General features: G+C 37.5%; 1 long non-coding RNA gene across 3 annotated transcripts in view; it reads right to left on the bottom strand.

Annotated features, from left to right (window-relative positions):
• Positions 1-21,621, bottom strand: part of LOC136793473 (uncharacterized) — a 113,920-nt gene that overhangs the window by 57,337 nt on the left and 34,962 nt on the right. For 2 of the 3 annotated variants that reach the window (XR_010838761.1, XR_010838762.1), the window contains exon 3: positions 5,553-5,618. The exons of the other annotated variant lie outside the window; for it this stretch is intronic. This is a non-coding gene — a long non-coding RNA (uncharacterized lncRNA). Of the gene's footprint in view, positions 1-5,552; positions 5,619-21,621 lie in introns of those variants that run through there. 3 annotated transcript variants of the gene reach the window in all.

The raw sequence follows: 21,621 nt of genomic DNA, 5'->3' as shown, positions 1-21,621 counted from the left end.
GGAAACAACCTAAGTGTCCATCGACAGACGAATGGATAAAGAAGATGTGGTACATATATACCATGGAATATTACTGAGCCATCAAAAGGAATGAAATAATGCCATTTGCAGCAACATGGATGGACCTAGAGATTATCATACTAACTGAAGTAAGTCAGAAAGAGGAAGACAAATACCATATGATATCACTTATATGTGGAATCTAAAATATGACACAAATGAACCTATCTACAAAACAGAAACAGACTCACGGACATAGAGAACAGTCTTGCAGTTGCCAAGGGGTGGGGAGGGATGGACTGGGAGTTTGGGATTGGCGAATGCAAACTATTATATATAGAATGGATAAACAACAAGGTCCTACTGTATAGCACAGGGAACTATAGTCAATATCCTGTGATAACCATAATGAAAAAGAATATGAAAAAGAATATAACTGAACCACTTTGCTGTACAACAGAAATTAACACAACATTGTAAATCAACTATAGTTCAATAAAATACATTTTTGAAAAGTCAGTTGGCCAAATTGCAGGAAATAGCAGTAACATAGATTGAATCTGATCAGGCTTGGTGCTTTAGTAACTTCTTTCCCACCCACAGGTAAGGTCATAGATGCCCCACAAAGGTTACTGCCTCTAAATGCTAACACAGAGAGGTGATATTTCCTAGAGACTTTTCCTCATCTTGCTTCTCAGCATGCTTGCTCTACCTTGGCAGCCTTCTGATTGCAGTCACACTGCTTAACTCCTGCTTCCTTACCTCTCTTCCCTGCTCCTTTAACTTGGCTCTCTATATGAAATATCTGGCCCCTCCACCAACTTGGGACCTATGAGAAATTTCAGTTTCAGCTGTTACTCAGTACTATTCCTGAACTTCTCCATCTTTTGGATGCTATTTTATATTTTCTGGGTATGTCTGGCTCCTTCACTAGGCTGAAAGCACCTCTGTCTTACCGACTTTTGTAATCCCCACCTGGCCTCGTAGAGTACTTTACATGTGCAGGCACTCAATAATGTAAAATAAAGAAGGAAATAACAAAAACAAACTATGAGAAAAAAGAATCAAAAAAGGGGGAAAAGATGACTCTTTAAGAATTGTGTTTACATAAAATTGAGATGTGATCAATTGAATGAGGATTTGTCTAGATTGGTTGGTTTTGGTAGTGATAGTAAAATAATTATAAATATCTATAATATGTGTGTGACCTTAATTGTTTCTTTAGACTCTTCTAATGAAGCTAGGGAGGGGAGGGTCCAATAATAGTATAATCCAATCAATTTCTCACCCTCCAATAGTTGCATCTCTGGGATCCATTCTCCCTTCCAATTCAAGGGGGTGGAGCAGAATCAAGGAATGTGGTTCTTCACATGGTTTATGAATGGCTAGTGATGGTTTTTCTCCTCCTTATGGCATTTGTCATCTCTGCCTCTGCTGCTCCAGACCTGTGCCCCAGCAGAAACTACTGCTTCTGTCATACCTCTGGACGTCAGCCATGATGCTGTAGTCTTAGGTGCTTTTCCATTCCATTCCGACAGTCATTTCTGCCCTTGTACATCAGTGTATTACTAAGCCACAAATAGCACTGCCTTTTGCTTTCAAGTTCTTAGGATGACTCTAATGCTAGAGCTCTTTTATTTGAACCGTTATCTATCAGAGCCAGCACCACCCCCAACACTGAGCCTTCAGCACAGCACAGCCCCACGCATGTTCTACTCAACCACCCCTTACTCTCTAACACAGACCATTTTTTTCCTAATCAAAGAAGTTTACCTCAATAATAACTTCCCTCAAAGTTGGTTCTTTCCCATCCATTAAACTGAATTCTTATTCAAAGGAGGGCTCTTATTCTCCCAAAACTCAGGGATGGGTATTATTGTTTGGGGCAGATGTTAATTTCAACTTACCCAGTTATTATAACTCATATCAGAGTCCTTAAACCCTCATTTAAGTAAACTCCTGATGGGTCTGTCTTCCTGGGCATCTAGATATGCCTGGACATGTTTCCATCCACAGTAAGTACTTCTACAACCTAGCCTCTCACTCAAAGACTCCTCCTACACTTGAGTAGTTTTCTAATTAAAAAATAATAAATGAACTTGTGAGAACCAAATGAGAGCAAGCCTGTGAAAGTGCTTTGCAAATGCAGTGTATTATAATTAGTTCCTTATTGTTTATTTGTTTAATAGAAATCCATGTCCATGGTGGAAGTGAAGGCATCAAATAGCAAAGGTTTAAAAAATAAAATAAAAGACAGAACTGATTAACTGACAAACACATGAAAATTAATTCAAAATCTATGTATAAATAGAATTTCTGTGGCCCTATTTGAATGTAGTAGACACTTGCCAAATGAACAGAGATAAAAGTTGGAAGATGGTCCGGGAGTACCTAAAAGTAGTCATACACAGGCTGCATATGTTAGGAAACAGAAATCTAAATGAAAATATACAGCATGGAGAATTACAAAACTTGACTTCAGAGGTCAACTGCTTGGGTTTAAATCTGAGCCCTGCCACTTAGGAGCTCTAGGTAAATTTTGACAAATTACTTAATCTTAATTTCTCATCTATAATAAATTAGAGATGTCATAGTACCATCTCCCCCAAGTATTATATGAGTCAATACATATAAAGCAACATGAATAAATTTTATAATTCATCTACTCATGCCATTGTTTTTCATGGAAGTAAATTGGGCTAGAGTTTACCCAAATTTTCACTAAAGTGGAAATTTGGGGACTTGTTTTCTCAGTTAGGTAGAATTTGGTAAATGTTATCTGTAATTGAAATGAAAATTATTTAGTTTTAAGCAAAAGTTAAGGAGTAATCTAGAATATTCAAGTGGCTTAAACAATCCCCTTTTATAAAACTAGTTTGTTTGCCCTTTTGCTCACAATATGGGCAAAGGGACACACTATCATAGGACAAGATCAAGAAATAACAGTTGATATTAAAATGATTAAAATTCTCATTTACTCAAAATGAGTGCTATAAATGGAGATTACTCTCACAATCACAATTGCTATAGAAAACATAATTAATATTCATGTGCAGATACAGTTTTATTTACAAATATCAGATAGTTTACAGTGTACTTTGTTTTAAACTACTGCCATAAATGGAAAACAGTTTTACTACCACTATAGAGAGCTGCATTCATAATCATATGTAGAAATAGCTGAAGCTCTGAATATTAGTGAATGTATCAAGCAATTCTTCCTAAAGTACAGCCTTATAAAAGGAAATTACTTTCATAACCATTTGAGAGCTTAATTACTAATCAAACATAGATACAGTTTTAGTTACAAATATTAGAGTTTATTGTGTAATACTTGAAAATAACTGCACTCTAAAAGCATTTTCAACAATTCTTGAAAACCAAATGCTTAACATAAACCACAAAATGTTCACCATAACAATACTTTCAAAAAGCTGTTTACTAAAACATGAATTTGGAGCAATAATAAAAAAAAAAAAAATGATTTGGATACCAGCAATGCTTATATTCTCTCCCAGAAAGGCATGGAAGTGAGTCAGTCACATTCCCATTGGTCTAAAAGAAGGGCTGTCTGCCAGAGTCCTGACTCATATGCAGCCTGTTGGCCATATTTAGCCGTGGAGCCTGTAGTTGATTAGCTGTGCTCTGACAATAAATATCCTATCATTGCTGCCCAGGAAAATCACCACAGTACAGAGAATTTCTAAGACTATACCATAATTCATGTTAACCAAGATAGACTCTGTATACATGAACACCCTTAATATGAAGATCTGGTTTCATGATATATATCCTTGTGGAATTTAGTTAAGCAGATAGTTAATAGCTGATCCTCACTCTAGTCAACTCAACAATTTCAAGGCTGATTATCCAGTTTCTGGGGTTATCCATGTCCTGCTTTTTCTCCTACCACTTCCTTTGGCTGACAGCCTTTTGACCACTTCACTGTTCATTAGCACCTGCAAAGGATAACTGAAAGCAGATGAACTCAAACCACTCAATTATGCTTCTCATTAGCAGCTCTACTGAGGGTTCTGTCCAAGAGGTGGTTGCAACTATTAGGTAAAATTAGGTTTCCAGATTATCAGTGGATTTCAATTATCCACGTTGCTTCGGCCCCTCATGACCCTGCATAATCTAGAGTTGGCCGTCTCTACATTATTTGCCTAGCCAGATGGAGAAAAAAGTGGATCTTTAATGAGAAAATTAAAGATACTGGCTATTTGTTCTCTCATTTCTATTGAGAGTTTTCTCCCTAGTCCCTTTTTTGTATAGCTAGTGCAAAAGCACACAAGGTTCTGCGAGAATGCATACTAATTGTTATTTGTTTAAATTATTACTGTAATTGGTAAAACCCTGAAAGTCATCTTATGAACATGCAGGTATTTAGCTACATTTCTCACATTGGAAGGGCTTTTTGTGAGTGTTTTAAATACTTAACTTGGCAACTCATACTAACCTCAATCAGAAATACTGTAGCCAGGGAGTGCCAGTAATAATATGCTGTCAAAGGTTTATCCTATGATGCATGAACAAGGGTGTGTCCCCAGGGAAAACAAGACGTTTATCTTTCTAAAGCATGAAATACTTTAGTCTCTGTAATCTTTGTTGTTCTATGCATTTGAACATTTTTATTATAAAAGTAGTACAAGTTTATTTTAGAAAATAGAGATAACCATAGAAACTGTCCATAATCCCACCACTGAAACCAGTTACCATTTTGTGGTATACACTTGCAGAACTTTTCTTATCAAAAATAGATTAACCCCACACCTCTTCAAATGGGGTCATATGTAATATTGTTTTCTAACTTGTTTTTTTCACTCATATGTCAGGCAGGTTTTACTGTACTAATATGTACACTTCAATAATACTCTCTGAATTAGCTGCATAGTATTCCATTGAGTGAATGTGCATAAATTTTTTAAATACTCTATATTTGGCTATTTAAACAGTCTCCAGTATTTATTATAACAAAAGCCCTGAGAAACATTCTGGGATGTAAAGCTTTGTGCACATCCTTAATATTACCTCAAGAGAAATTAGTAGAAGTGGAATTCTGGATCAAAGGATATGGGTGTGTCTCCAAATATTTGTTTGCTTAACAAATGCCATAATATTAGCCATACTTAGTTTGTACAGATTTTTTGCAAGAATGAAATCAGTAATACACTCCTTAAGATTTCACTTTCAGAAAGTAGTGTAACTTCTGAGTTGTGTGTGTGTGTAGCCTTTTTAGTTTAATATGGTATGGCTGGTTGTCACTCTGATCTTGTTTTTGCTAGTGGTTTCCACCTTGTACACATATGTATATTTAATTTACAGTTTACTGGTATCTATCAATTTAAGAGCACCAATAGGCACCAAAAATACTTAATTTCTCTTGGTGAATTATCACAGTAAAACACTAAATGAGTTTATCTTAATGTGCTCATTAATCTACTATAATAAAATCTATTCTGTCCTTGATAGATATTCTGAAGACTCTTTGTACTGCATCATATTCAATCTCAGAAGTAAAACCAAAAAACAACCCCCCAAATCCCCACTCACAGTTTTGTTGACTTAAACAAGCAACAAGGAAATGATTAGTATCCACCACCACTGCCATCCTGCCTCTGCCAAGGAAGAAACATTATCTGAAAATGTATTGAAATCTCCAACCTATTTTTTTTTTCTAACATCCCCAATCTTTCAACTACCAAGCCTTTTTCATCTCAGTAAATATCTCCATCTTTCCATTTGCTCAGGGCAAAAACACTGTCATCATCTTTGATTCATTCTCCTTCTCTCACGTGCCATGTCCGATCCATCAAGAAATCCCATTGGCTCTACCTTCAAAACATACCCTCAGTCTGATCAGTTCTCAAAGCCTCCACTGCTATCACTCAGGTCCAAACCACCATCATCTGTGTTTTGTATTATTGTAGTAGTGTCTTAACTGGTCTCCCTGCTTTGGCCTTTTTACTCCTACAGTTTATTCTTCACACAGCATCCCAAGAGAGTCTTTTAAAATCTATGTCAGATCAAGTCACTCCTCTCCTCAAAACTTTCCAATGGCATCCCACCTCACTTTGAGTCAAAGCCAAAATCCTTACAATGGACAACAGGACCCTACAGAATATATCACCCCTTCACCCTTCAGTATTCTCTGGACCCCTCTCCTGTTGCTCTCTCCTTTTCTCAGTTCACTTCAATGGTCTCCATTCTATTTGTCTAAAAAGCAGCAGCCATAGAGAACTTGTACTCTAAGATAGAGTCCACATGGCTATAGAAATAGTAGTCGATACACAATCCACTGTAATGAGCTCAGTGTGCTTTGTACCCCTCACTCATCCACTCTGTAACATCCCATACTCATTTCTTAAACTTCCCTTAGTCAGCAAATAGTTATTGATAGCCTATTATATTCCAGACACTGTTGTATATGCATTAATCAGTAAACAAAACGTACAAAACTTTCTACCTTAGTAGTTTCCATTCTGTAGGGGGAGGATGGGAGGGGAACATGATATAAGTCAATTGTGAAGTATGTTAGGAAGTGATAACTCGTGTGTGTATAAGTGCCGTGTGTGTGGGTAGTTGTACTGCTGCTCCTTGCCACAATGTCATATTTGAATTTGACATGTTTCTTGGGTTGTGTTTTGGATAGGTCATAGATTCTATCTCCGTGCAATATCCTGGCTTGTGACATGGTTCTCACATGAATTGGCTATTATATGTGGTGATTTTCCTGCACTTTCCAGTATGACCTGTTCCTTGAATTTACTTTTACTCATTCCTTTGCTTTAACAGGCAATGCATTTATCTCCCTGCCCTCCAGGCCACTGGTAGAAATTATGGCTGACATCTTAAGAATTTGTTGGCGATCTTCTACCACAACCACTTCTTCCCTTCTATTTGGTCTTCTCTCTTGTTTATGCCTCAGGCCTGCCAGTGGCAGTCGGTGACACCCATAATGCATTCCTTCACCCCAAAAGTTTGAATGAAACTGCCATAGTCAGAAATGAATTATTGACCTGTAAGGAATTAGACATGGTGAGTTAACTGGTTATTTTCCTAGCAATATGTCCAATTCTAGTTAGAACCAGTATATTTAGATTTATATTAGTCCATCACTGACCCTGAATATGTACAAATATCCAGGATACTTCTGAGCTTCCTTGATTTCTCAGTCTGAGATTTTGTGTGACTATGGGATAAGGCTTTGGATTATCCCTAAGGGTTTCAGGCAAAACTGAATTTCATAATCTACTGAACAGCCTGACTATTCAGATAGGCAGAATTTAATTGACACCTATTTAGGAGATTCTGCCTGGAGATGAGTTATGGAAAAATATAGCTCCACTAGAAACTTTTCACTTTTCTCTCTTCAAAACTCTGATTTTCTTCTAGCCCAGCCATGCTCACAGGGGTTTTAAGCGGATTAATTAGTGCTTGAAAAGCACCTTTATACATGAAAAGTAGCTAAGTACTAATATAATCTTTTAAACTCTGGATGTTTGCCTTTTTAAAAAATTCATATTGCAGTTCTAATTTCATACATTTTCCATAATGTCACCAGATTGTAGGTGAGCTCCCAAAATAGACAGTTACTAGGACTAAAACTGTTGTATGACCCAATATGCAAAATAGCTCTGGGAAAGGAATGCTGAAATTGACTTGATTGTAGCAATGGCCTATTCTTTTAAAAGGATTTCTGTTTATTCAATGTCATCACAAACAGCTTTTCGGGGATTTGGAAATGAGAGCATTTTGTATTTTGTGTAGAGCAAAAAAAGCTATTTATGTAACAGTCATCGCAGATTAGTTAGAATGCCATGGAAAGTTTGTTTCAAAACTCAGACTTGGAATTTGAGTTTAGCAATAGATTAGATTAATTTTCATGAAAATTTTGGTATTGTAAGCCTCTTCCTCCTTTCTTAAACTTTTCATTACATTCTCACAAATAAAGCTTAACAGGTTGTGATGAGATATTTCTCTTCCAAGACTGATTAAAAAAAATATTCATTTGGATTTATAACCAAGTGTCTATGAGAAAAACAAGTCAGAATATTAAGTCTACAGGCAATACAGGAATACCATTGAACTGTAATGACTTTCTATCCTATTTCACCTTTCCATGTATCTTGCAAAAAAAAAAGAAAAAAATGGTAAAAGTTAATAATCTGAGCTGAAGCTTCCAAGTTTTGAAACAGGCAGGTTACTGAAAGGTGGCTGAAAGAGCATGTGGGTGTACCATTGTTTTTAACTCTGAACAAGTTCAAACTTCGGTAGCTGTTCTATAATTAGTATCTAGACTCTATAATAAAGAAAGGTTTGACAAACAACAAGGTCTTACTGTATAGCACAGGGAAGTATATTCAATATCCTGTGATAACCCATAATGGAAAAGAATATGAAAAAGAACATATATATGTATAACTGAATCACTTTGCTGTACAGCAGAAATTAACACAACATTGTAAATCAACTATACTTCAATAAAATTTTTAAAAAAGAAAGAAAGATTTCTGAGTTTGTTGCATCTACCTGACGGAATGAGGATCTACTGTTCTCCATAACTTAGATAATGATTACTTAATGGTCTTCTGGACTAGCTCTATGCATTACAATGTTAAGGACGTCAAAATTTTAACTACCTTGTCATGTTAATTATTAATTTTGCAAGCCTTACTTTAGGAAATAATGCTTTATTTGCTTTTGCCTTTTTAGGAATTCTGTAGTATATAGTCTCTGAAAAATTAAGTGAAGAAAATTGATAGATTATATCACAAACAAAGATGTGCACATTAAATTCTGATGTCATTTTTGAAACTACTGTTACATAAAAAAATGAGTTGAAAATTTATACCATAAAGTGTCTTATGAATATATGCTTTCAAAGATATCAGTTGCATTTAGTTAAAGCAACCATAATGAATACAGGAGGAAAGCTAGGATACTGGACAAACTATTATTAATGAAAAAAGTCAGAGAAGTATCATCTATGATATTCAATAAACTAAATGGCTAATTTCTAGAAACAAAAAGTGCTTCTATGAAAACAGTACTATCCTCACATCCTTTCATGCTTACATTTTAAATTCAGTCAATAAAGGGTGAGCATGTGCTACTTTAGCTATGGATTATAAAGTGTTTAAGATGTGGAAGGCTAAGAGTAAGAATGAATGACCAAATTTCAGTGTGTATAAAAGGTTAATAGGGAGGTGTTACAGTCCTATGTATGACTGGTGGGGTTGCAGTTTCACCAATTTATTACGAACCAGAGAAGGATGAATATTAGAGTTAGTCAAGATGGGGGGGGGTGGAATTACAAAACACTCCTGGGGAACTAAGCAAATGTTATCATTGGGCAACAGATGAACACTGACAGATACAATTTAATATCTCTGCATACAAGTCAATGCACGCTGGAAAAAATTAAACTGCTTGCATACCCTGAAAGATTCTGAATTAGTTCATACATCCTGAGAGGGGTGGAAAACCCTTAAATGTCCAACACAGACAATTCAGTGAGATTGTCTGCTCAGTGTTCAGCTGTGGTTAAATGCTAAGCAAAATATTAAAGCATTTTGAAACAAGTGAACAATTAGTCAAAAGATATAATGATACCCCACATACATATACCTAAGGTTTGTGAGCACAACACATACAAAATAATACATATGTACATTCAGTAGTTATTTGGCCTTGTTTAGAGCAAACAAATATCTTTCAATTTTATTTTGGTGTCATGAAACATAATTAAGGATATACTCAGCATTTCGCTATCCCTTGGTGTCATAAAATAAAATAAGAAAATATACGGAACCACAAATGTTTAGCATTAAGTATGTCTGGAAGAGAGTATATAATCATAATAGAAGGTAGTATGGGATAGTGACTGTGAGGATAGGCTTTGAAATCAGACACACCAAAGTTCCAAATCCCACTGCATCTATAAAATGGCAATCCTTAGCACATAAGATTAACCCACTGTGTAGTTTACTAATTCCCAATAAGTGAGTGTTTGAAAAAATGTAGACTTCCTGTCATAGATATTCTGATAGCTTTTCTAGATCTCAGTAGGTCCAAGTGAACTGCTTATACATTTCTTTAATAAATGTTTTTACTGAAATATAACAATATGCATTCCAAAAAGTATACAAACCACAAGCATACAGCTGGATGAATTTTCACATAATGAAAAGACCTGCGTGGGGGAGTTCCCTGGTGCTCTAGGGGTTAGCCATTCAGCACTTTCACTGCTGTGGCAGGGGTTCAATTCCTAATAGGGGAACTGAGATCCCATAAGCCGTGCAGTGCGGCCAGAAAAAAAAAAAAGACCTGTGTAACCATCACCCAACTCAAATAGAACATTATCAAACTCAGTCTCCCTCATTCCCCTTCCCACTCATTATCCCCTTCCTATCCAAAGCTAATCACTATTTATTATCATAGATTAGGTTTGTGTTCTTGAACTTCATATGATTGTAATCAAAGAGTATGTAGTCTTTCGTGTCTGACAGCTTTCACTCAACATTTTTTGATATTCCTCCACATTGCTGCCAGTGGTAGTTTTTGTTCGTTTTCATAGCTGTGAAGCATTGAATTATCTGAATATACCTTAGTTTATGTATCCATTCTCCTGTTGATAAACATTTATTTTCTGGCTGTTATATGATGCTGCTGTGAAATTTCTTGTACATGCGACTGGTGAATCTATGTATGTATTTATGTTGAGTGTGGAATTCCTGGCTCGTAAGTTAAGCGCATATTCAGCTTTAATGAAGACAGAGAAGCAGTTTTCCAAAGCGGTTGTACCAATGTACTCTTCTATCAGCAGTGTATAAGAATTCCTGCTGGGCTTCCCTGGTGGCGCAGTGGTTGAGAGCCCGCCTGTCGATGCAGGGGACACGGATTCGTGCTCCAGTCCGGGAAGATCCCACATGCCTCGGAGCTGCTGGGCCCGTGAGCCATGGCTGCTGAGCTTGCGCATCCGGAGCCTGTGCTTCGCAATGGGAGAAGCAGCAACAATGAGAGGCGTCCGTACCGCAAAAAAAAAAAAAAAAGAATTCCTGCTGCTCCACATCCTAGCCAACACTTAATTCTGAAAGTTTTTTTTTTTTTTTAAATTTTAGTAATTCTGGTGGGTATCATCGTTTGCTATTAAAGCATGTTATTTAGTGCTAACAAGAAATGAGCTATTAAGCCATGAAAAGACTGGACGAATCTTAAATGTATATTACTAAGTAAAAAGTAGTTAATCTGAAAAGACTACATACCATTTGATTCCATCTCTGACATTCTGGAAAAGGCAAAACTATGGAGACCTTAAAAAGATCAGTGGTTGCCAGGTGTTAGGGTGCAGGGAGGGATGAATGGGCAGAGCACAGAGAATTTTTAGGGCGGTGAAACTATTCTGCATGACACTATAATGGTAGATACATGTCATTATACATTTGTCAAAACCCATGGAATGTACACCAAGAGTGAGGCTTTGGGTGAAAATGATGTGTTGATGTAGGTTCCTCATTTGTAATAAATATACCACCCTGGTGGATGATGTCGATAGAAGGGGAGGCTGTGTGTTGGGGGTCGGGTAGTGGGTACATGGGAACTCCCCATACTTTCTCCTCAGTTTTGCTGTGAACCTAAAACTGCTCTAAAAAATAAAGTCTATTAAAAAAAGTAAAGTAAAAGCTAATGATTCCTGGGGGGAATACACGAAGGAAGTAGCCACTGTGGGCTTTATCATAAGAATACAGAAAGGCTGAGAACTGCAGAAATTTTTAAAAGCGTGCAAACTTTTACTCATACCCATCAACTTCTCAGTTAAAATGATGTTTTTATTGTCTTCATTATGTAGGAATTGGAGGAAAAAATGGGAATACATTTCAGGGCCTCTATTTATTTCCTACTGAGGGGGGTAGGGCTGGTCTTTATGTAGGTAGTCACCTACCTGGGAGAATATGAGAGATGCTTAACGGCTACATTTGACCTAAAATCTCACCTGGTATCCTGTCATGGAATCACCTTCTTCCTCTCCTGGATTGAAATGTATCCTGACTGCTTCTCATTTTTAACACATCTAGTATGTTGCTCATCACCAAATGACACATAGAAGGTGTTCAATAATTGTTTGTTGAATAAATTAGTTATTGATTCTTTTAATAGGATAAACACCCCCCCCACCATATAAAAGAAAAGTTGAGTTCTCTCTTTTTTACTTCTCGAACTTGTCAAATTCTTAAAGTCCAAATGTCTCCCAACTTTCTTTTAAACTACTCTGTTTATTTTGCTTCTTACAAGGGCGAATAACATGACTTTGAAACAAATAGACTGTTTAAAAGGGGTTTGACAGTCACAGTCCAGTTGATTTTGAACTAACTGATGGTACAGTTAGGAATGCTCATTCTCAGACGGGCTGATTTCCACATTTGGGGTATAAAATGTATATATAAATGAAAATTATTCATACCTTTTATTGACTGTTTCTCCTGGTAGAAATGTCAGATGGCACTCTAGAGCCTTTAGATATAATGAAAAGTAAAGTAGAAGATATTTCTATGCGTTCAGCTTTATTTCTTGTTCTTTTCCTTTCTGTTATACGCCTCTTAAGGCATTATTGCTTCTTCCTGTAACTTCCTGCTTCCAAGCAAAGTGGCAACAGTGAAGATCTTCTGTCACTACCTCACCACCTGGTCTGGCCCCAAATCACTATAATGCCTTCACAGATAGACACCTATTTCATTCCTAGCTTTCTGATTGGTGAGCCCTGAATTTTGTACTGATATATAACTTATCTGCTTTGGAATTAAAATAGTTTGGGATTCTGCAAAGGACTCTAGGAAATGAAAGGTAGAAACAGTAATTGAGGTAAATCAAAAAAAAGATCACACATTTGTATGAAAACCATCTGTGATGAGGCTGTGGTAGGGAAAAAGAAGAGTTAAAAGTGAAATGAGCCTTTGTCCTTCTGAGTATGAGATGAATGTAAAGTGGGATCAGGAAAAAAATTCCCCTTGGAGTGTTTTACTATCCAATCCCAGAGTGTGGGATTTAAACTTCTCCTCACTATTGAGCACTGTGTCAGAAAGATGTGAATTAAACATATAACTAAAAATACACTTGATGCCTAGGTATCTAGGCCTTGAAATGATAATTTAGCAAATACTATCCTAGCGTCTGACTACTCCAAGGAGTGTTTTCCAAACTTACTTACGAGCATGGTCCCCCCAAAAATACATTTTATAAAGCAACCCTTTCTTTTTCAGTTTTTCCTTTGACATGCCAATAAAGCTCAAGTGACCATAGTCAACAACTTCCTAATCCATATTTCTAGCTCGTAAGAACCTAGTTATTCCACAATATCTGGTTTTCTCCCATCACACCAATATCCTCTCTTGTATTAGAAGCAGTCTTCCACTGTTTAAGTATAGCAGCAGGGGAAATGCCCTGGTGGTCCAGTGGTTAGGACTTGGCACTTTCACTGCCGTGGCCTGGGTTCAATCCCTGGTCGGGGAACTGAGATCCCACAAGCCTCGAGGTGCGGCCAAATACAAACAAAAAAACAAAGCAGCAGAACATCTGTAGCAAGAGTAGTTTTTCTCAGTCTTTTAAGTTCCCCTTTAAATCCATTTAATTCAGAAGGCAGTAGCAATACGCCAAATCCTACCAAGATGAAATGAATGATTACAGTTCTCTCGTTACTTTTGTCCAAATATGGGCTCTTGGTTTATGCAAACAAGTACAGAAGTTTAGGCACAACCAACCCTTTCTAGTCATGGTTACTAGACTTTGGACATCACTATTTTCACTGTGAGATGGCTGCACGGGCTGATAACAAGTGCCAACCTACTCTGCCCTTCAGCTCGACCAAACCAAAGAGAAGACATAGATGGAAAAGAATGCAGGCAGTTTTGATTCCCTTTGCCACTGCTAGGGCTTTTTGTGTGAGTACTCTTTAGGCTAAGTTGAAAGAGCACAGACATTGTGAAAAGATTTTAATGGAAGTACCAGGTAAAACTCAAAATTGTCTCATTACTTAGCGGTGCCTGGAGCCTGCATCTTCCTGCCACCATTATCGCAATAAACTAATAAAGGTGTAAAACTATGCAGAGCTATGTCAGACACATTAAAATAACATCTGTTAAATGTCTCTTATGGCACATTTCTTTCCCTCTTATTCGTTTCCATTCATTATTTTCTCCCTTGAACTGGGCTGAAATAGGAAACAAAGAAACAAACAAAACCATTACTATGGTTCCTGTAGTATAGCTATTTTGGTGTTGTTATCTTTGTTTTCATATTTTGTTTCTGTTTCTAACAGTGTTCTAAGAAATATTAAAGAGCAGCCTAAACATTGTATTGTATGAAGGTAAATACCATTATCTCTATCTCAGTCTACTTAGGAATTTTCTGAAAACACTAAGTTTATATAAATGTCATCTTTAAGAGTTGAGGCTGTATTATCACTGCTCCTGAGAGATACTTTTACAATTGGAAAAACATACTTAAATTCTCTCTGGTTATCAGAGATATCAGAGTTTGGATCATTACTCAACCATCTCCTCCTGTAGTGCCAATCTTGGTGAACCATCTGGTCACCCAAGACAGAAACCTGAGAATCATCCTTATGTTCTCCATTCCAAATTCATACATCCAATCTATATTGATTCTACCTCCTTGATATATTTCGAGTCTCTTCTAGAGACCTATAATTAATAACTCCAATCTGGTCTATCAATTTCCATTTCTACTACCTTAGCTTTAGTTTTTAATCACCTGGGTGATTATAAATCTCCTATCTAGTCTGCCTGCCATCAGTCTCTCCTCTCCCAAATGTTCCTAAATATTATAATAAAATGTTCTCTCTAAAATGCAAAGGTTAAGTCATTAAAAAATCCATAAGAGATTCTCTATTGCCTTTACAATGAAGCCCACACTCCTTAATATGGGTTACAAGGAACTGGTCTTTACTTACCTCTCCAACTTCATCTCTGGTCCCCTTCCCTTCAGAACTCCAACTAGTTTGGTTTCCTTACAGTTTCTTCATCTTGAAAGCTTCTCACTCCAAACCTTTGTATGTGCCATTGTTTCCTATGCCTGGCAAATTTCTCTTGAACTCTCTACTACCAAACTCCAGTACTCTTCTTATTACTTAGAATTGTGTTTAACAGTACATAATAGAGAAGTGGCTACAATGGCTTAAACAAAAACCCAAAGGAAATAGAAGTTGTATGGTATCATCAGGGACCAAGACTCCTATTATCTTTTTATTTTACCATTATTTTAAGGAGGCTCTTGTACTCATGGCTGTGAGATGATGATTCCATCTCTAGGTTTCATATCTGCATTCCAAGCATGAAGAAAAGGAAGAGTGAAGAACCTGTCAGTTAAGTTCATTTTCATTGGGAAAAAATGATTTTCAACAAAGCCCCGTCCAAGAGGCTTTCATTTATATGGTCACTCATACCTAGAATGGGGTATGAATGGGGAGGCAGTTTTTAACTAGACACAATGCTGCCTCAAAAAAATCAGGGTTCTATTTGTATGCAGGAAGGGGAGAATGGATAATGTCTGCCACATCCTTTTACCTGGCTACCTCTTACAAAATTCGGATCAAGTTTCACCTTCTCTTGGAAGGTTTTTATGACACCACAAGTTTGGACTCAGTGTTATCCTGTGTTCCCAGACTAGTGCCTGTAAAATAGAAGGCACTCCATACATTTGGTTGATTGAATGACTTCATGAAAGTTGCGTCTATTCCTTGTGCTTTTAGCACACCATACTGTAATCATTACTTTAGATGCTTGCTCCTTCATGAACCTATACATTTTCTAAGGCCAATGGCTGTGTTTTATTCACCTCAGTATTCCATAGTATCTGAAATACAGTAATTTAATAAATGTTTGTGGAATGAATATATAACAGAAGACATTTTAAGATGAGATTTTATAAGCAAGTTGCACTATTCAGAAGGACATAAAGATTAAGTTTTCCTCCGTGTTGGGAAATATCAGCAGGCATCTATCTAAATAAAGTTATCACAGGAATATACTAATCTTAGTATCTAGCTTAGAACCCCAACAGCTAACCTATCCCAGGAGCTGAAGCCATTCTATTTCTGCCCATGGGTTCAACTTCATCTCCAATTCTGGAATCATAATCTCAATGATCAGTACTGCCACCTTCATTTTAGATCTCATTCTGACCTTCTGCCTTATCATAACCAATCTTAGCTTCATTCCTAACCTAGAATTCATGTCCAAAATTTGTCTTTGTGATTAGGTTCTATCTGCATTAAACCTTATCTTCATGACTTGTTCCTTGTCATCTGTTACAAGACCTCTCTTATACCAATTGTTGGCCTGTCTGGATCTCAACATATCATCTGGGCTCTGTTTAACTGTCTGAACCTTTTCCTAACAACTGCTGCTTGGAACTTTCCAGATTGACTGCCTCTCTGGCTGCTTGACACCTGTAAGTCTATCTAGGTTCTCAGCCCCATCCTTCCCCTCTCTGACCCATTCTGTCAGTTCAACCAAAGGCTGGTTCTGACACTTGTAGTGGGGCTGGGTTCACCTAAGAAGCACTTTATCAGAGAAGACCTGGAATCAAAAAGGGAAGCAGATATTTGATAAGAATTCTGAGAAATATTCACATAGTTGAATGAAACCAAACTCTTTATTAAATATCTAATTGTCTCAACTAATTCACATAATGTTTTCTGTTTCTTAAAAGTCTTAGGAATATTGCTTATATGTGGAATCTAGAAAAATGGTACAGGTGAACTTATTTGCAAAGCAGAAATAGAGTCAGATGTAGAAAATAAACATGGTTTCCAAGGGGGGAAGGGGGTGGGATGAACTGGGAGATTGGGATTGACATATACACACTACTATATATAAAATAAATAACTAATAAGGACCTACTGTATAGCACAGGGAACTCTACTCAATACTCTGTAATGACCTGTATGGGAAAATAATCTTAAAAAGAGTGGATATATGTATACATATAACTGATTCACTTTTCTGTACAGCAGAAACTAACACAACATTGTAAAGCAACTATACTCCAATAAAAATTTTTTTTAAAGTCTTAGGAAGTCAACAACTGAATTTTTCTTTTTCATATAAGTGGTGGTTACCATCAACCTTTCTATTTCAGATTTATGGTTGTAGCTGCAGGACATTGTAAGTTTAGTGTTTTTCACAACAGAGTTATCTTGTTTTCTCACGGCAATTATTAGTTAAGTGGAGGTGTCAGGAAGAAGGCAAAAAAAACCTAGCATATCTGCTTTTTATGAAATATCACTATATGTAAAGTTGAATCCTCTCCTTTACAAAGAATGGTTCTACCTCTATGCCCAGTTGTCTACATAGAGGACAATTCCTCCTTACTCCTAGTGTACTTATACACAGATTCACCTGAAATAATATGTATAGAGGTAAGTAGCAGATAATTCATGTCTGCACAAATATTGTGGAAGTGGGCAGATTCATTCAAGATTCTATGACTCATACATTAGGGCCTACAGTCAATAGTTTCATTATTACAAAGCAGAAGGATGAGTCCTTCTCTTCAACTCTTGTGAATAAGACCTGCTAATTTTCTTAGTCTTCTACCCATTTTGCTAAAAATGGTTCAGCTATCATCAATTCTAAATATCACAGCTTAATGGTGCCTAATATAAATAGCAAGTGCTGGGGCAGATTTGCCAAAATCGTACCATCCCTTATCTCATGCTGCTCTGTGTCTTAGAACTACAACTTAGCACAAGTGGAGTGGACGTGCACAATCCTGTCATTCCCATCTCAGTACTCTCATGTAAGTTCAATTGTTTTTTATTGAAGTATAGCTGATGGACAATATTATATAAGTTACAGGTATACAATAATGTGATTCACAATTTTTAAAGGTTATACTCCATTTATAGTTATTATAAAATATTGGCTATATTCCCCATGTTGTACAATATATCCTTGTAGCTTATTTTATACCTAATATATAATACTCTTAATCCCTTACCCCTATATTGCCCCTTCACCATGCCCCCCCACTGGTAAAAACTAGTTTGTTCTCTATATCTGTGAGTCTGCTTCTTTTTTTGTTATATTCACTAGTTTGTTGTATTTTTTAGATTCCACATGTAAGTGATATCATACAGTATTTGTCTTTCTCTCTCTGAATAATTTCATTTAGCATAATGTCCTCCAAGTCCATCCATGTTGCTGCAAATGTCAGCAACAGCCTAAATGTCCATCAACAGATGAATGGATAAAGAAGATATGATACACACACACACACACACACACACACACACACACACACGAATACTACTTAGCCATTAAAAATGTTCAGTCTTTATTGAGAGACTGCTACAAGCATGGTCCTGTGCTAGATAGGGGACTATAAAGAAGTCTGAGACAAGATGCCTGCCTTCAGGAAGCTTACCATCTAGTTGACTGGAAGAGGAGACAGAAGTCTGAGTAACATGTTAATAGGCAAAAGCTTAAATCACAACAGAAAATCACAGTATATGTGAAATCTCAAACTCAGTTTAACTGCCAGTAGGAGTTATACCCTCTGTGCCCCCCACTAACAGAAAAACAACCAGCCCTACCTTACATGGCTTTTCATAGAAGAAGGACACTTAATAGGAAATCAGATGATTTCACAAAATATACTGTATGACGAATACAAACATTTCCGTCAGTTTTCAAATATCATAGAAAAATATTCTTCCCTCACTTAAGAAAAAAATTCGGGCTTCCCTGGTGGCGCAGTGGTTGAGAGTCTGCCTGCCGATGCAGGGGACACGGGTTCGTGCCCCGGTCTGGGAAGATCCCACATGCTGCGGAGCGGCTAGGCCTGTGAGCCATGGCCGCTGAGCCTGCGCGTCCGGAGCCTGTGCTCCGCAACGGGAGAGGCCACAGCAGTGAGAGGCCCGAGTACCACAAAAAAAAAAGAAAGAAAAAAAGTCTAAGTGCCTTGTCAAATAGTGTCTACATTGTACACCTTGTTCTTGCATTTCGAATGCATTCCTAACATAATTTAACAATGAATAATAATTTATGAGTCAATGCTGATACTGTTACAGAGGAAACTAGTTAAGCCCTGAGAGAAACAAGAAAATGGGTTTGAGAAGTCAAAGGAAAAGTTCTTATATTTCAGATCTCTCCTATATTTCTCATCCATATTCTCCAACTTAAAAAAGAAGTTGTGTCTGCCAATTGGTGGCCTGACCTTAGACCAAGTTTAATTAGTTAGCGGTCTTCTCTAGCTGTCATCTGGCCTCATTTACCTAGACTGTAACCACAGACCAGTACATTACTGAAGCGGAGACTCCAACCATGACCATTTTGGTCTACTGAGCTGCAGTGACTCAACAGCTCATCTGATCTGCCTCTTCTTTCTACTGTGCCCCAAACTGCATCGCTCCTGCCAACTTTCACTTCCCAGACTTAGTTCAGTATTTTTCAAAGTGTGGTTTGCAGACTAGTGCACTATAACTAACTATGGTGTTTGTAAAAATGTCAATTCCACCCTCTTCTCAGAGATTCTGATCAAGTAGCTATGGAATGGGGACTGAGCATATGCTTTTTCACATGTTCCCCTTTGTGAAACTCATGCTCACTAAATTGAGGATGCTAATATAACTAGGGAATGGGACCTAAAGCCTGTAAGACCCAACTACTGTAATCAATGGCCAAGATGGAAATAATTCAATTTGCTGATAACACATTTCATGTGAATAAGGATCACTCAGGAAGCTTGTTATAAACATACGTAGTTCCGGGTCCTACCTCCAAAACCAAAGGAGTTATAATCACAAGATGGGATTGGACATCTGTATGTTTAAAGGGCTCCCCCAGGTTATTCAGATGTATTTTATCAGTTTGAGATCCACTGCACTAGATCAATTGCTTCAAGGTATCCAGCAGCTGGCAGAGTGAAAGAGGTTACTTACAGAAAGCCCAGGCACCCATTCCTCATTATTGGAATATACTTGTTTTAAAGGACAAAGCTACACACATTTAAGTGCTTAAGGGATACTTTACACTGAATGTGGTTGGAGTAAGCACTGCAGGTTTTGGGGATGGAGGGAAGCAAGGGTTTGCAATACTATGGAAGAAAGGAGGGAATTAAAAGTGGTACAGTGAGAAGTAGGTGATGACACGTCCTGAGATAGCCAAGTGTTTCTTCATCTGGCCTCACCCCCTTTTTATTCACAGCAAATCACCCTCCCACCCTACATCATGAAGGGCTGAGGGCTGAGTCCTTAAGGAAGAAGCAAGCACCCACATGGAGATAGTAGGGATCTGTCCTCAGCCATTTCAGCTAGTCCTATCAGTTCTGTAAAGATCAGCAGAATACCCTCTCCCTAGCTGGAGGAGCAAAGTAGGACAGCATAATAGACACAAGGCCATCTCATTTTGCCACCTGTATTCTCATACCATCTGCTGTTACTCTGTGCTCATCAGCTGGAGTAACCCATCTAGCTGGTAGGTGCCATGCTCAGTTGGAAAAAGAGAACACTTCATCCCATTCCACTGCCTGTAGCTTATGACTGTCTATTAATTCCCTCTCTCTTTTTCCTCTGGGTCTGCAAGGATGTCTTAGGAGTAGAGGTGACAATCAAGTAGAAGGGCGAAACTGATTTAAATCTACTACTGAGAGTCATGATCCCTTAATACAGGGTTCCAGAGTCTAACTGCAAAGGAACTCAGGGTTAAAAGGAAGCATATAAGAACTCTTTCCACAGAGCCTATTTCAGTCCATCTCCTGGAACACATCATAGTCTACCTCTAGGCTTTAGAGCACTAAACTCTTTCCAAATATCTAGATCCATAATCCAATCACCTCCTGGATATCATCTAAATGTTGCACTAGCATCTCTTATGTCGACTGAAAAAAAAAAATGCAGAACCTAAAAGTTGAGAATTATGTTTTATTCGGCAGAGTTTCTGAGGACTTTAACCCAGAAGACAGCCTCTCAGATCGCTCTGAGGGAGTACTCCAAAGAGGTAAGGGAGGAGCCAGGTTACATAGGAGTTTTGCAACAAAAATAGGTAGTTGAAACATCAAAAGATTACTGTGAATTAAAGAAAAACAGACATCTCAAGTTAATGAATTTAGCACTTTTCTATGTATGTATGGGAAGATGCAAGAGTCTAGGCTCATTGAAATCATTCCTTGGATATGTACCTTAACTGTCTAGGGCCAGTATCCTGCTTTTCTTCACCCTAATACTCTCTGGGTGCACAGCTGGGTCAGCTGCAGTGGCTGAGGGCTTGATGGCTGCAACATCCTTTACTTACTGATATGGCAGGTGACATTTTTCATCCACACTAACACTGCATATCAAAAACTAAACCTATCTCCTCCAAACCATTTCTGGTAATGACATTACCATCCTTCCAATTAGAAACCTACAGGTTGTCTTCAGTTTCTCCCTTGACTTTATCCTCTACCTTTAATCAAGACATTGGACCGTTACTGATCCAAGCAGTAATGACTAGGACACTGCAAAACAGAGAGGAAGGGATGTTTAGGAGATAGCTGATAGGACTCACCTCTTGGAACGCACAATAGCAACAGTATCCTTCACATCTTCACTACCCGGCTTCC

Source organism: Kogia breviceps, chromosome X (assembly GCF_026419965.1).
Source record: "Kogia breviceps isolate mKogBre1 chromosome X, mKogBre1 haplotype 1, whole genome shotgun sequence".
Classification (NCBI taxonomy): domain Eukaryota; kingdom Metazoa; phylum Chordata; class Mammalia; order Artiodactyla; family Physeteridae; genus Kogia; species Kogia breviceps.
This window is presented reverse-complemented; position numbering and strand designations above follow the sequence as displayed.